Here is a 16,319-nt window from a genome sequence, read left to right as displayed (position 1 = left end):
GAATGATGTTATCTGCATAATCTTTCAAATTCATATCGTTTCTGAACAAGCATCACAACTTTGAGGATATATGTATGCTTTAGTTTATCTTCCTTCAGGCACAGACTGTACATAAAAGCAAGAAAAGAATTGATAATCATTCACATTCTGTTCAGTCAGTAAAGAGCTTTACCAAATGATACGTAGGAAAAAAAAGATTGAATTCTTATATAAAATGAGCAGTCATTAACAACAACAGTATTAAACAATTCATCAATATTTATGACTCTTCTCCGCATAGTTTGATTAATAGTCTTTAAGAAACCTCATTATTTAAATGATTTGTGAAGGGTGAGGTTATTTTAAAGTCAATAATTTTTTTCTCAAATGTATATAAACTCTCAGGCTGGAAGCTACATAGTTTGTGGCAAATATAAAAACATTGCTGGGAATGCTCAAGTCAATGAAACATTTATTAAGTTCTGGGTATATTTGAGTCATTGCTTTAGGCCAGGGTGGGGTTGGGAGGAAGTGGAAGCATGCAGAATCTGAAAGAAGGGGCAACATAGTCCCCACAAAGAGAAATGTGAAACATGTTTTTAAAAAAATAAGATATGCCAACAAAAAAGAAAATACTCTAAAGAAGCAGAGCAACATGTAAAATTTCTGAAGTTCAGATGTAACTGTAAAGTATTACAAGAACCTATTATTTTAGAGTACTACTGTTCTGGGAAACCTGTAAATTGTGTTGAAGGACAGGTAAATTATAGCCTATAACAAAGGACCGGGTACTACCATAGGAGAGATGAACCAAGATGTTAATTGTCTCTATTATGACTTTCTATAACTTTGCAATATGTATCAGGGATTTTGAAATGTCAAGTCAAAATTTAACTGCCTAAACAAATAATTTTAAGAAGACAGAATTGTGAAATATTGCAATGTAAAAGATGGTTCTATGTTAGTAAAACAAACTGCAAAACTATGCATTATACAAATCTATTTTCTTCTTTGAGAAGTGTGGTACGTAAAATAGTGTCCAAATGCCTATGATTTCACATTTCTGTTATTATAAAAATGCCTTGAAATACAATATCTGTAAATATTTACTTACCTGACAGAATATAATATTTTAAGAAAGGTTTGCATACTATTTCATTTGAATCTCAGGTAGCTATAATTTTGTAAATTGTGGGGTCTATTACGGAGTCAACTTAGGCTACAATCGCTTTGCTCAGAATTATTTTACTATATGGTCCCATGTTAGTGTTGATGACAGGCTAAATTTCTGTGAGGGTGTGAAGGCAGGAGTGAAATAGGAGCCATGTTTTTATACTGTAAAAATTGAAGGAGGATGACAGTCTCCGTGATAGCTTGTACATGTCACTAACGTGTTTGGTCATCTTGTTGGCATTAGTCTAATGTGTTTGGTCATCAGCTGGAACTGCAGCTTCTCTAGTTCCCAAGTGATTTACTCCTTCATCTTCTCTGATCTTGGGCCAGGATAAAGAATGGCAAATACTCCCCAACTAGCCCCCAAATTGTGTAAGACCTAAACACTGTGATAAATCCTTCATACAATTTCATTCACAGTGGTTTTGTGGTTTCACAAGACCCTAATTTTAGGGTTTCACAGACCCTAACTTTAGAAAAATAAGTAAACTAAAAGATTTTACAGGAATAGAATCTTAATCGTGGGTTCTTTGAATTGGGTCTGGGTTATCTGGATGTGGTTCTGTCCCTGATTATATTTAAAAACATGAATGACAGGGGCACCTGGGTGGCTCAGTCGGTTAAGCGCTGGACTTGGGCTCAGGTCATGATCTCGCAGTTTGTGAGTTCGAGCCCCGCATCAGGTTCTCTGCTGACAGCTCGGGGCCTGGAGCCTGCTTTGGATTCCATGCCTCCCTCTCTCTCTCTGCCCCTCTCTCGCTTGCGTTTTGTCTCTCTCTCTTTCTCTCTCTGTCTCAAAAATAAATAAACACTTAAAAAATTCTTTAAAAAGCTTAATGACTGTTTCCAGTGGTAAAACGTCCATTGGTAGTCTATGGCATGAAGTGTCAAAGCAGTTACTTAAATTGTCACCTGTAGACACTTGTATTAAGTATCTTTTGGACAGGCACCTAGGTGGCTCAGTTGGTTAAGCATGAGTTCAGCCCAGGTCATGATCTTGCAGTCCATGGGTTCAAGCCCTACATTAGGCTCTGTGCTGACTGCTCAGAGCCTTGAGCCTGCTTCAGATTCTGTTCTCCCTGTCTCTGCCCCTCCCCCTGCTCTGTCTCTCACTCTCTCAAAAATAGATAAATATTTTTTAAAAAATGTGTCTATAGGAGACAAAACTTTGGAGGATCAATATGTTGCTGTCATGGAACAGTTTCATGAAAATAAGGAGTATAATGTTGTGGGTTTTTTTATATTTCTGGATTTTACTAGGTGTCATACATAAAATTCTAAGATAGTTTAAAAGATTCCTGTCCTTTAGTGTTCATGATTTGTATAATACCACCCCCTTGCATGAATGCAGAAGTTGTGAATATAATAGAATATCATTCTTATGATTAATTTACTAATCAGTTGGGCTTTAAATAATCAAAAGGAGTTTACACTATGTAGGCTTGACCTAGTTGGCTGAGTTCTTTTTTATTTTATTATTTATTTGTTTATTTATTTATTTATTTATTTATTTATTTATTTATTTATTGAACGAGAGGGTGGGAGGGGTAGAGAGAGAGAGGAAATGAGAGGGAATCCCAAGCAGGCTCCACACTATGCGCATGGAATCCCATGTGGGACTTAAACTCATGAACCATAAGTTCATGACCTGAGCTGAAATCAAGGGTCAGACACTTAACTGAGTGAGCCGCCCAGGCACCCCAAATTTGCAGAGTTCTTAAAACAAGGTGAAATAAACAATTTGTCTGCTGACTTTGAGGGAGCAAACTGCAATGCAGTGGAAAGAATCCCAGGGCAAAAAACTGCTAATAGTCTCTAGTAGCTAAGGATAGCCACTGGTGGACCACAGGAAAGAAAGCAGGGAGCTCAGTCCTACAACCAAAGAGAATTTGGCTTTGCCAGCAATCCAAATAAGCTTAGAAGAGGACCCTGAGTTACAGATAGGAAAGGAGGCCCAATGGAAAATTTATTTCAACCTGGTGAGACCCTGAGCAGAGAAACCAGTTAATCTTTGTCCAGATTCCTGATTGACAGAAACCTTGACATAACAAATCTGTGTTGCCTTAAGATACTACTTGTGTGGCTATTTGGGAGAGGGGGGGAATAATAGAAAATTAATAGGGGTGCCTGAGTGGCTCAATCGGTTAAGCATCTGACTCTTGATTTCATCTCAGTTCATGATATCACAGTTTGTGAGTTCAAGCCCCATGTCGAGCTCTGTGCTGATGGCTCAGAGCCTGCTTCGGATTCTCTCTCTCCCTCTGTCTCTGCCCCTCCCCTGCTCATGCACCCTCTAAATAAATAAATAAATAAATAAATAAATAAATAAACAAACAAACTTAAATTTAAAAAAATTACCAAGTAAAGAGATTTTGTTACCTAGAAGTGAGGTACTACTGTAACAAATACCTAAACACGTGAGAGAGCCTTTGGAATCAGGCAGTGGGCAGAGGCCAGAAAAATTTGGGGGAGTATAATAAAGAAAAGTTAAATTTCCTTGAACAGACTGCTAGTAAAATACGGGCTTCCAGGATGCTGCCAGTGAGAGCTGAAAGGATGCAAGGAACATGTAATTGTAAACTGAAGAAGAAAGCATCCTTGTTAGACAGGGACAAAAAAGTCAATGTTTAGGGAGTAATGGGGCCTTGAAAATTGTAATGGGATTATGCTTTTATACTTAAGCCAAGGACTTTGAATCCTTAAATTTTTGCTAAGCCTCCTTTACCAGTCGAAACACTACTTTCTCCCTATCTGAGGAGGTGGTATACTTTTGCCTGAAAAAAACTTTTATAGCCTCCCTTGTGGTACTATTATTATTTAAGGGACTTCTGATCTTACTCCAGGCCTAACTACCTACAAGTCATTACTTCTAGATCTATAAATGGACTTATTTCCAACAAGGCCAGAGAATGATGTACGAAGTGTGACTCATGAGAAAGTCTGATATACAAAAGGATTACTAAGATTTTGCAAATGTATATAGACAGAAGTGTAGGGAACATGGGTTGAAATCTATTCTCAAAGTGTTGAATCAAATTTGAGAATATGTTAGATCAGGCTGAATTTAGACTTCCAAAATAGATATTACACATCCAATTCATCTCAATATCATATCAATGTTCAAGAAATTTGAGCATGCAATAGCTTGGCTAACTGGCTGGAGAGTACCATTAATATTTTTCTTGTTTTAGACCCAATTCTGCACTGTACTAAATGAAGGAGAAATAGCAGACCTTCTTTAGTTTGCTGTAGATGAAGATATCCAAATGCTGGAGCAGACTGGAATGCTTGAATGGATTTATCATATAAAATTTGCTAAGTACGTCCCACAGAGCTTACAAAGGACAGTCCTTGCTAAATCTAGAAAATACATTCATGAGTGGAACCCTTCTGTGCTTGAGTAGTTCTGTGACGGGCTATTCTTTGTAAACGAGAAATGATAGTGGGAACTATTGCCACAGAACTGAGTCCTCCAAGCTCAATGAAGATAATCAGGCCTTGATCAAGTTGTGACTCTTAATGGTCAAAAACAAGGAATGCATTTTTACCATAATGGGTGACAAAGTCAATCCAAAATCCTAATAATCTGATGGGCAGAAATTTTTAGAATTGACTGCTTGAACATTGTATCTCTAAACTGAAACATATGGGTAGTCTACTAAATTCATATGAGTAACTAAGTGTAAGTTTGGTTAACAAAAGTATTTAAATCACCCTAATAGATAACTGCAGTCTCTAAATGAATTCTAATATTGAAGTGACTTCATAGACCTATAGTCTCTTGATTGAAGTAGAGGCCAAGTCTTTCCATAAAGCCAAAAAATAAATACTTAAAATTTCTTCCTCCCTTCCTTCAAATAACCTGTGACCATTTACTAGGGTAACTGAGCATTGGCAAAGAGAAAATAATCAGACTTTTGAGAGATTTCTGGACTCTGTCTCTGAAGTGACCTTAATCCTGGACACCTGAAATGCCATTGTGTTCCGCCAGTCAGATTTGAGGCTTATGAAGGTTAAGTGAGCAATGGCATTTGGGCATATTCCCATTTCACAGAGGGACTGCTGGATCCCTGAACACATCCTGATGTTATTTTCCATAATTTGGAACAGTCACACTTAGCAACTGGCAGAATTTTCACATTGATTCCCTGGGCTCTTGTAACAAGAAAGGTCAAATAGAGACCACTAGAACTGGTTATATCTACGAAAACGGTAATTCCAAATCAATCATAAGGATGTTGCCAAGGTTAGTGCCACTCTCGAAAACTTGAACATTACAGGGGTGATGATTCATGCTACATTCTCCTTCAAGTTGTCTATATGGATCATACACAATCCAGACGGATCTTGGAGAATAATGGCAGAGTATTATCATCTCAATCACTTATTGACTCCAATTGCAGCTGCTGTTACAGATGAAGTTTCATAGCTGGAATAAATTAACATATCCCTCAGCTAGTACTTGGTATGCAGCTATTGATCTGGAAAATGTTTTTTTTTTTTTCCTCTGTATTTGTTGGTAAAAACCATCAGAAGTGCTTTTCTTTCAACTGAACATACCTGAAATACATCTTTTCTGCCCTACCTTATAGCTATGTAACTTCTAATCCCACAGTATAGTCTAACCTGGAGCAACCTTGCTCACCTCTCCATGCCACTGGACTGCTGTTATACTGATTTATTACATTGATGATATCAATGATATTGATGCTAACTGGACTTGGTTATTAGGTGTCACAACTATTCTGTACATCTAGTTAAAACAAATACATCACAAAGCATGGAAAATAAATTCCTCTAAAATTCACAGGTCTGGAAAATGTTGAGAGATCACTTGCAAGTTGAATGACAACCTGCTTCCTCCAGCCTCTTCTCTCTCTTTCCCATTTACTATACCCTTTTTCCACAAGGATGATTTAATCACATTATTATCTAGGTACTTATGTACTTATTCTATAAGAAAACTTATTCAACTTCTTGTTAATTACTCTTTCTTTACAAGTTAAACAAAAATTTCCCCTGTTATCCCTTTTTCTTCTTTCAGTGGAACAGAATTTAAAATACTTATAAGAACATCTGCTTTAAACAAGACTGTATTTCAGCATTTCCTCCTTATCCTCTTGGAATCTTTACAAAAGCATAAGAATGTATTTTTGAATTTTTGAAGAACTCAGAAGTCTCATTTTTAGAGAATCTTGGAGATAAATATAATCCCAAACTCAAAAATACATATTGGGGCTGCCAAAAGCAGCTGAGGCTGAGCAGAAGTTATCTGGAGAGAAGTGAAGACAAGAAGCACAGCAAATGATGAGGACTCTCCTTGACACAGCTCAAAGAACTACAAGAAAAAAAAATCTACAGTTCAAATGCTCATTCTGAAGTCAAAAGCAGTAACAGATAGAGGTACTGGTTTGATGCAAAGAAGCAAAGGACATATAGTTACACAAAGAATTGCAAAGATGGGCCATATTTTGGGGGACCAGCCTGTCTCTATAGCAACAAATAGTTTCCCAATCATGAGCACACAGCTGCCTGGAATAAAGAAGTCATATTGCACGGCCACATGAATAAGTGTTGACTAACAAGATATAAGCTGAACTGCCTGGAAATTTGAAAAGATGACTCAAAAGTTCCTCTTGTCCCCTTTCTCTCCTGCTTCCTCCTCTTTAAGATTCTGATGTAATGCCAAAGTGATTGAGTAGATAAGAAGAGCTTCATAAGAAATAAATAAGCTTTACTCCTGTTTAAACCAATATTATTTGGATTTTCTTTAGAATGGCAGCTAAACCTTATCAGAATAATTATAAATATACACGGGTTCATATTGACGGCATTTCCAAGAGAAAATAAAAAGTAACAATTCTGACCATTTATCACTTAACCTGGAAATTTTTTTATATGAAAGAACCAGTAAAAGTGTATAGGTTAAGCATAGATATCATAAGCAGCAGCTAAGGCAGGTCCCAAACTGTGCTGGCTTTAGAAGACTGTCATTGTCTCATGAAGTTCCACCCTTTTTTGTTTTTGAATGTTTATTTATTTTGAGAGAGAGAGAGAGAGAGCGAGCACATGTGCACATGTGCTAGTGGGGGACAGGCAGAGAACGAGGGAGACAGAGAATCCCAGGCAGGCTCTGGGGATGTCAGCACAGACCCCAATGTGGGTCTTGATCTCACAGACTGTGAGATCGTGACATGAGTTGAAACCAAGAATCAGATGCTAAACCAACTGAGTCACCCTGGTGCCCCTAGTTCCACCCTCTTCTTAAAATTGCAACAAGACCTCTAGATTTCACAAAAAGAGAAACTCAAAATGTAGGATCATTATGAAGAAGTCACACAGACATCTATATTTTTCATCCAATGACTTAAAAAAATTCTTCATCTGTGTCAATTTTAGTTTCTGTAGAATTGGAAGGTTGTCCCTGGTAGTGACTGTGGGTCACCTCTCCATCAGTTCAATCATATTGATGTGATTTGAAGTGGGGGTTAGAACCAACAGTTAAGAATTTTTGAGCCATTTTTGGTGCAAAAGGTGTTTTTTGTTAAAATATGGGGGATAGGACCTGTGGGCAGAAAGGAGCATTATGAGGAGCAACTGATCACATACTTTGAAGTTGGGAAGGGTAGAGACAAAGGAAGTTTCCAAAAGAATTTTCATATGTTAAAGATTTATGGGATCCTTGGAGGCCTAACTATTGTCAAGCTAAGGTTGTTTTTTTTCTTCAACAAGGCATTAACATTAAGATTGGGAGTTCTTGGAGGAATGTCATTCTCTGCCTGTCTCAAGTATTTGTTAATAGCCTGCAAGTTATAAGGAAATTTAATTTTATCTACATTTTTTTTTGCCTTTGCATTTTCTGCATCAATATGATAATCTTGTTCTTCAAATAACTAGCAATGAAGAAATGGGCAATGAAATCCAGTATTTTTTGGCATTTTTACATTGTATCTGAGGATTATTAGCAACCAAAAATAAATATAGTAAATAATTAAAGTGAAGTTGGTTTAAATAATAGGATGTTATGCATACATGCATAACTCAGAACAGATTATTGAGCAACAAAAAGTAAAATGCACTTGTGTAAAATGTAAACAGACATATTCATGAAACAATATCATACAATTACAGATAAGCATACACATGCACATCTGTTACACACATTAAAGTGAAAGCCTACAGTGGATAGTGTGCCTGAAGAAAACATTGGTAAAGATAGAGCTAAAGAAAAATGCTAACAGGAGAAAGGGACCTTGTTTAGGTTATTGGTTTCCATTTACTATAGGTATGGTTATTTTTTGGCTTTGAATTATAGAACTAGAAATGTGTGTGTGTGTATGTGTGTGTGTGTGAGATATTTTGTTTTCCTTTGTTATTTTATAGAGACATCTGACCAATATCACTGAAGACTGAGAAACAGGGTCGTTTCTCTGATTATAAAGTCAGATTTGATGAGGAGATAAGGCAAGTTGAGGGCAAAGTACAGGCTAACAGCACCTCCCCCCCACCCCAGGTGGAATATGTGTGATATTCCTTGGACATTCCTGGCTACCCAAGAGCAAAGGAAAGGAGTTTAAGTGCTTGCCATGGTGGTGTGGGAAACAAAGGCAAAGGAAAAATTTAATTATCTTACTATCTACAGCTCATTGACAAGTCCTTGAAACAGGCAGAGTGATCTTCCTGTAGGAGCTCAGCTTCCTCCAATGATCACACTTTGCTAGGGGCAAAAGGCAGTCTTGGCTTAACATTATCCTGAACCCCTAAGGATCCTTTCTGTGAGTCTCCTTAAACATATAAAAATTCCTTTGCAAACCTCCTTTTTTTCAACTCCCCTAACATATATGCTGATAATCATATTCCAAGCTTATGGCCCCCTGATATACATCTGAAGGGTCTCATGACTGAGGTTTTACTAAATGGTAATAAATGGTAATTTTCCTAACAGCAGCTAGCCCCTCAGAGCCCTGGAAATCTTGCTTCCAAAATTCCTTAGACACTTCTTGGTATAATTCCTTATACCCAACTTGAGGGTATATAATCAGTCACTCTGCACAACCCCAGTGTAGCTCTTTCTGCCCACAGGTCCTGTACCCAAGCTTTAACAAATTCACCTTTTTTTGTACCAAAGATGTCTTCAAGAATTCTTCCTTGGCTGTTGGCTCCAAACCCCACCATCACCCCAAAACCCCATCAAGATTTATGTATCTATGCATGTTCAATGGCAGATGCCAACCCTGTGTGTGTAAGTATATACATGTGAGAGCACACATGTGTATTTTGCATGAAAGAGAACACACTGAAGATTTTAAACAGTATCTACAGCATCTAAGCCCTAGTTTTAGAAGGCTGGCATGTATTCTAAATTCTTTACATTGCTAGAATAAATTTTCCTTTTCTATGATCCCAGATCTTTTTAAAGCCTAGTTTTTGTCCAAGTTATATATATTTCAATTTCTGATCTTCAAATATGGATGCTGTTCCTCTCCTATGTCTTATAACCACCTCAGACTATTATTATTATTATTATTATTATTATTATTATTATTATTACCACACATTTAATTATCTTCCTCAGGAAAACTGAGTTGATATTTCACTAATTTAACAAATGTTACACATAATTCTAGGAGTATCACATTACTGGTAGGGCTCCCAATTTCTACATTTGAAATTGATGCTACAAATTGTAAATGAGTCTGGGAATTTACTTAAATTTCAGCCTGTCTTGACACCAAATGTTAAAAAGAGATTCTATGCATTGCATAGAAGGTTGGATAAAATTGCCACAAGAAGAAATTTAGGCAGGTTCTCAGTTAAAACCCTAAATCAGCTGAACAGTTACATTGAACTCTTAGATGAACATTTCTTAGGAATTTAGAGAAGATGTATAACAAAAGCATCTAGAATACAGAAATGCTTGCTGCACATCAGTGCCGGTGTCACAACTAGTGCAACACAGCCGGCTGAGGCGCCAGCACGGAATGCACAATGAAGTCTGAGGCATCAAGCTGCAGGCAAAGCAGGCATGGGCGGAAGTAAGATCACTTCCATGTAACCAGGGACCACTTCCCTAACAACTTTAGCGGTGGGTGATTTAGAAAATGCATAACAAAAGCATGAAGAAAGAACTCTAAGAAAAAAAATCCATTAGCAATGAAATTGAGCAGCAAATTTGCATTCTTGTCCTGTACGCTGCAAGGCTACATAGTAACCTTATTGATGGTGTTTAAACTGTGCTTAAATTACAATTGCAAATAAATGAGTGATTTATTGGATTTGGGTTAAAAGTGTGTTGTAATCAGAGAAAAGCAAGAAATGTCTTTCAATATTCTCTAATAAACCTGATTGAAGAATACAAAAGCAGTAAGTTCACCCTCTTCCTTAAATGGTTTAAACAGTGGAAGAAGCAAGTCACGTGCTTACTGTAAAACACATGTTTGATTGGGTCTTTTATCATACTCTCAAATGTCATTTTCCTGAACCCTTTCCTTTTTGATCTTTGGCAAGGAAAGGATATATAATATTTTACTAAAAATATGAAACATATACTTCAGTAACAATTAAACACCGAGAAGGTATAAATACGCTTTAACTCTTCTACAGATTTACTTTTATAGATCAGGTAATGAGCTGATACGATCTCTAACGCACCAATTTCTTTATCCCCAAAACATTTCAAATAATTTTATAGTGCAGGTACAGGGCATAGGATCAATCATGTGATGGGCTTATTGTTTTCATTTATGGTTTGTATAACTTGTTACAAGTACATTGTTGTATTTTCTTTATATTCTGATGTCTCAAAATGATGCATTAAAATTGCAGCTTGTTTTTGTTTTCCACTTTTTAAAAACATTTTCCTCTTATCTTCCATTCCAAAGGAAGAATCTGGCCTTTTGCATATCTTTGCCTAAGAAGGTTTTACAAGATAGGTAGGGGAAGCTACCTCAAACAAGTCTCATTTTTGTATGTATGTGAAAGCTCCGGCTTATTCATGAGACTTTGCTAAGTATTCCACTGGAGAAGTGCCTTATATTTTGGAAGCCATTTCACTGTTAATAAATTAACTCAAAACAACTCATTATGCTTGTCAAGTTACATGTTATCACAAAACATGTTCCTATTAAATATTTGCAAAATTTTTAGCAAATTTTAGTGCATGGGTTGTTTTCAACATCTTTGAATATTTTTGAAGTTTTGGTTCAGTTTTAATTTTAATATGTGTGTGTGTGTGTTTAGATCTCAGACCATTGATTCAGCCAATTAGCTTTGGTTTTGAATGCCAATGTGTATGCATTCATATTTCAGACACTGAACATCTCATTTCTTTTCAATATACACCAGCTATACATTTGATAAGGTCAAGTTCTATTTCTGGATTAGGATCAAAAGTGTGTTGAAATTAAGAAAATTTCATGATTTACAAATGTATTGACATCCACCCTTTGTAAACGCTTGTAAGTCAAAACTCACAAGAAAACGCATTCCCGAATGTCATAAGCCCGAACCCTGCAAGAACCCAGGGTATCCTGTACTTTACTCATAGAGGAAGTGGTAGGACAGGACTACAGTAGGCAAAGAGAAAACAATTTAAAATGAAAATTAAACTGTAACCGTGAACTGCTAGTTATAATTGATGAGGGAGACTCAAATGCTGTGAAAGCCATAATGTTTTTTTGAATGTTTATTTATTTTTGAGCGAGAGAGGGCACATGCGGGAAAGGGGCAGAGAAAGAGAGACAGAGAATCCCAAGAAGGCTCTGCACTGTCAGCACAGAGACTGACGTATGGCTCTAACTCACGAAACTGAGATCATGACCTGAGCCAAAACCAGGAGTCAGATGCTTAACCTACTGAGCTACCCAGGCATCCCTATAACGTTCTTATAGAACTTGTGAATTTTTCAAATCCTTAGAAAACATCATATTTGCTAAATAGGTAAGTTTTTCAATTTAATGACCTGGCTACTTGGTAAATTGTCTTTCAGCCATTTGATTTTTATTACATATTTTCACCAGATTTTTGGCCATCTATCATGTTGGCCTTTTCCCCTGAGTAAATGGTTTATCTTAGGAAGGAATAAACCTTCTGATTGCCTAGGGAGGCTGGATACTGGGCCAATTTCCATTCTTTCAGGAAGAGCACAGAAGCTGAAAAGTCACCATTGACTTTCAAGGCAGCAGTCAGTAACCCAGGGGAGGAGAGAAATGAAGGACTTCTTAGAATTTTGGCAGATTAAAAACAAAAACAAACAAAAAGAAAACCTAGGACTTCTATAAGAATCTGAAAAGGTAATATGACAAAATGCTGATAACTGAAATGATATTTCTCTGTCAAACCAGATTAATAGAGATTTGGAATTAGTTATACATTTTTTCAAGTGCTGTAGACCAAAGTACCTTTATTCCACTTCTCTTCCTATGGTTGGAACTATATTTTACAACTGATTTTTACAGATGAGAATAAAATAAAATAGCAGCAATTCTAAGTGATAGCTCACCAATACTTTGTTAACTTGCCCTAGATAAAAGGAAAGGTTCAATAGAAAGAAATGTTGCATCTTATTACTTATAACTATAGCTTGGTTAGTTTGAGTTTAATTTTACAAGGATATTTCTAATTATTTGTTGGTGATTATCTCACCATGTATTATGAAAAGACGTGAAATTTTTGATATTTATATGCTAAAAGTTTTTTAGTAGAACTGCAAAAATAATGATCTACAGATTATAAAGGACACGCTTTTAAAAATATTTTAATTCCGGGGCGCCTGGGTGGCTCAGCCGGTTAAGTGGCCGACTTGGGCTCAGATCATGATCTCGCAGTCCGTGAGTTCAAGCCCCCCGTCGGGCTCTGTGCTGACAGCTCAGAGCCTGGAGCTTGTTTCAGATTCTGTGTCTCCCTCTCTCTGACCCTCCCCTGTTCATGATCTGTCTCTCCCTGTCTCAAAAATAAATAAAACGTTAAAAAAATATTTTAATTCCTGGGGTTAGTAACCTTTAAATGTAGAGACACAGTAAAGCACTGTAATGGATAAGTATTGGTGACGATGAGTAACTATGTTGAATACAGCAACATTTGAGTATAGATACTGGGAGTAGATAGGACTCAGATAGCAGGAGAGGAAAGCAAGCTACAACAGGACTAAGTCCTGGTCATGAAGTACGACTGTAGCATTTATCATATACCAGTTCCTTCATATTGCACCGATGCCTTAAACCCCATATGAATATTTTGACATAAACAGGGTGTAAGTATTAGCAGATTCCCAGAGCAGTCATCTGGTCAAAAGGACTTACTGGTATTCTATTCATTTTAAAGTAATGTATCTATCCTAAGAGGTACTGTTCAAGCTTTTGGGGTCAGAAATGCAAAAAAAAAAAAAAAAAAAAAAAAAAAAGGAGAGGCAGGCAATCATTTCCATGTTTTTCCTCTGTCCACAACATGGAATTGCTGTGATTGACTGTTAATATGCTATATGGCCATAATCATGATGAACAATTTTTTCATGACCTTAAATTTCTGATACAGGATGTCAAATCCAACCTCTTTAACTTTTTGATGCCAGCCAACAATTGAGCCCTGTGAAAACAGGTCCCACGTCTATTTTTCTTGATATTATATCCCATTTTCTCAACTGCTTTCTGATAAGCAGATCAAGAGGTACCCAATGAATATTAAAATTCATTCAATCAAAAGATGTATACTTATTCCTACTACAAACTCACTAAGGATTCCTTACAAACTCACTAAGCGAAAGTTTTGACATGTTTTAGTATTTTTGCCTACATGATAAGTAAGCAATGGAATTTCAGGATTCTGTACTTCCATTAACACATGGTTCTCATAGGGTTTTTTTACTTACTAGATTTTTTTTGTTTTATATTACAGTGTCTTTACTAGATGAAACTTCTATTTATATTGGAGTTATGGGTACTGTTTCTTCTGCTTGAAGATGTTTATTTATGACATTTGAAATCTGCCCCCTTGTTTCCTTCTACTTTTTACCATCAAGATTCCAAGGGCTAAGTCATTCCAACCCACTCTCTCTCTCCAGAATGTGCACCTTCTGAAGACTCACCTCTGTTTCCACACATAGTTACCCATTTCCTTTCAGTTGTATGGGAGGTAGTGCTATAATCCTAAAAGCTTCAGTCCTGTTCCATTATTCCCCTGTTTAGAAAGAGATATTGAGATGATTAGAAAAACTGGTACAAAATTTTGGGAAAGTAATAGTAAGGTAATAATAAAAAGGAGGTATTAACAAAATATCACTAAAATTTGTTGTTAAGTGCCTTAAAGGAGGACAAAGCTAAAAAGAAATTTTCAAATGCGTTGGCATTCCTATTTTTGCTAGTCTCAAGTAACCACAGATAGCTATAAGGTAGCAGTATTTATTTCTAGCCTAAATGGATTTAGACATGCCTCAAATACAAGTAGTTATCATTACAGATTTCATGCCCATCAGAGAAACTCCCCACCACTGGTAAGTTTGTGGTCTACCCAGGTTACTGCTAAGAAGCTTAGTGAGTGTTACAAGTTAAGAGGAGAAACAAAACATAGTAAGTAGTACAGGAAATAGCTATTGTCATAATATATGTTTTCTAGCAATAAGAAATAAATACATAAATTCCAAAAGATTGGTAAGACTGTCCATGTAATATCATGTTTAGTACCTGTTAAGTATAAAGAAACCAGAGATAGCTTAGAAAAGACGGTCAACAGTGAGGAGGAATAAATAAACAACTTATTAAAAGAAGGTAAATTCACTCCAAATATAAAATTTTATTAGTTGCTTTCCAAAGTAATAACTTAAAATCATGGCTTAGTTTCCAAATAAATTAAGATTGAAAATCTGAATGGTTGAGCAATATGGGATGAGGGATAATTAAGTAAATGAAATGAAAATAATTAATGACATATTGAGAGATAATGAGAAAAAGCCTAAAGATATTATAAAATTGTCTTCATTAGCTTTACTTCTTTTGTTTTAAAAATGCATGCATTTGTAAGACTATACCCATGAATATTGCATATGAAAATATTGATTAGGAGATAATTTCTCAGATATAAACAAAATAGCCGATTATTAGATATAATGCTATAAAGCAACTGCAATGAATTATAACATTGTAACTAGTTATTCTTCTCCAACTCTATAAGCTCCAAAAATACCAACACTCCTCCAAGTTACATTTTTTAAAATTTTTTCATGGTTTATTATTTTTGAGAGAGAGAAAGAGAAAGCGTGAGTAGGGAAGGGGCATAGAGAGAGGGAGACACAGAGTAGGAAGCCGGCTCCAGGCTCTGAGCTCTCAGCACAGAGCCTGACGCGGGGCTCGAACTCACAGACCACAAGATCATGACCTGAACTGTAGTCAGCTGCCCAACTGACCGAGCCACCCAGGTGCCCCTACATTTGCAAAGCATGACAAACATAAACATAAAAGGTATGGAAGGGGAAAATATGGAAATGCATTTGATAGGCTTTTTGGAGATATGCACAAGCCCTTAATAGTAACTTTTATCAATATAGAAATACCTACATAAGACGATACTCAAATTATAAGCACAGATTAATGTATTTCAAGTAAGTTTTGATGCCTGCAAAATATTTCAGTTTTATTTAAAACAATATTAACTATAAAATGCTCTTCCATGACTATTTACTTTAAAAGCAGTATCTTTATTGTGTAGATGAGGCAGTTGTATGTTTCTTATGTAGAGTTTATCAATTTTACCCATTTAAGAAAGCTAAAGAAAAGGGTTTTTTAAAATTTTATATTTAATATAATTCAAAATACCCAATTCATAAGAATAAAATAATACATTTTACAATCTACAATGAGTTTATACACATTGAACTTACCTTTTAAAACACTGATGCAAATGTTATTTAGGCTTTGAAAGCCAAAGATAAAATAGGTCAAAATAACTTATCAAAACAACGTTTTGTTGAGACAGTTTTCCTAAAGCAATGGTTATCAGCCAAAGCAATTTGCAGCCTCTATAGGATTCATTTAACAGGGTCAGGAGACATTTTTAGTTGTCAACAAACTGGGAGAGAGGAGCTGGGGAAGCTATTGGAATCTATTGGGCAGGGGCCAGAGATGCTACTAACCATTCCTATAATGTATGAACAGACAGACCCTCACAATAGTTATCCA

General features: G+C 36.1%; 2 long non-coding RNA genes across 4 annotated transcripts in view; one reads left to right on the top strand and one right to left on the bottom strand.

Annotated features, from left to right (window-relative positions):
• Nucleotides 1-6,901, top strand: part of LOC128314473 (uncharacterized) — a 30,130-nt gene extending 23,229 nt beyond the window's left edge. The window contains exon 3 of the long non-coding RNA XR_008296162.1: nucleotides 6,197-6,901. This is a non-coding gene — a long non-coding RNA (uncharacterized LOC128314473). The remainder of the gene's footprint in view (nucleotides 1-6,196) is intronic.
• LOC106969595 (uncharacterized) overlaps nucleotides 1-16,319 on the bottom strand; it is a 56,352-nt gene that overhangs the window by 31,989 nt on the left and 8,044 nt on the right. For all 3 annotated transcript variants that reach the window (XR_008296159.1, XR_008296156.1, XR_001429371.3), the window contains exon 2: nucleotides 14,234-14,325. This is a non-coding gene — a long non-coding RNA (uncharacterized LOC106969595). The remainder of the gene's footprint in view (nucleotides 1-14,233; nucleotides 14,326-16,319) is intronic.

This window comes from Acinonyx jubatus, chromosome A1, assembly GCF_027475565.1.
Source record: "Acinonyx jubatus isolate Ajub_Pintada_27869175 chromosome A1, VMU_Ajub_asm_v1.0, whole genome shotgun sequence".
Taxonomy (NCBI): Eukaryota; Metazoa; Chordata; class Mammalia; order Carnivora; family Felidae; genus Acinonyx; species Acinonyx jubatus.
This window is presented reverse-complemented; position numbering and strand designations above follow the sequence as displayed.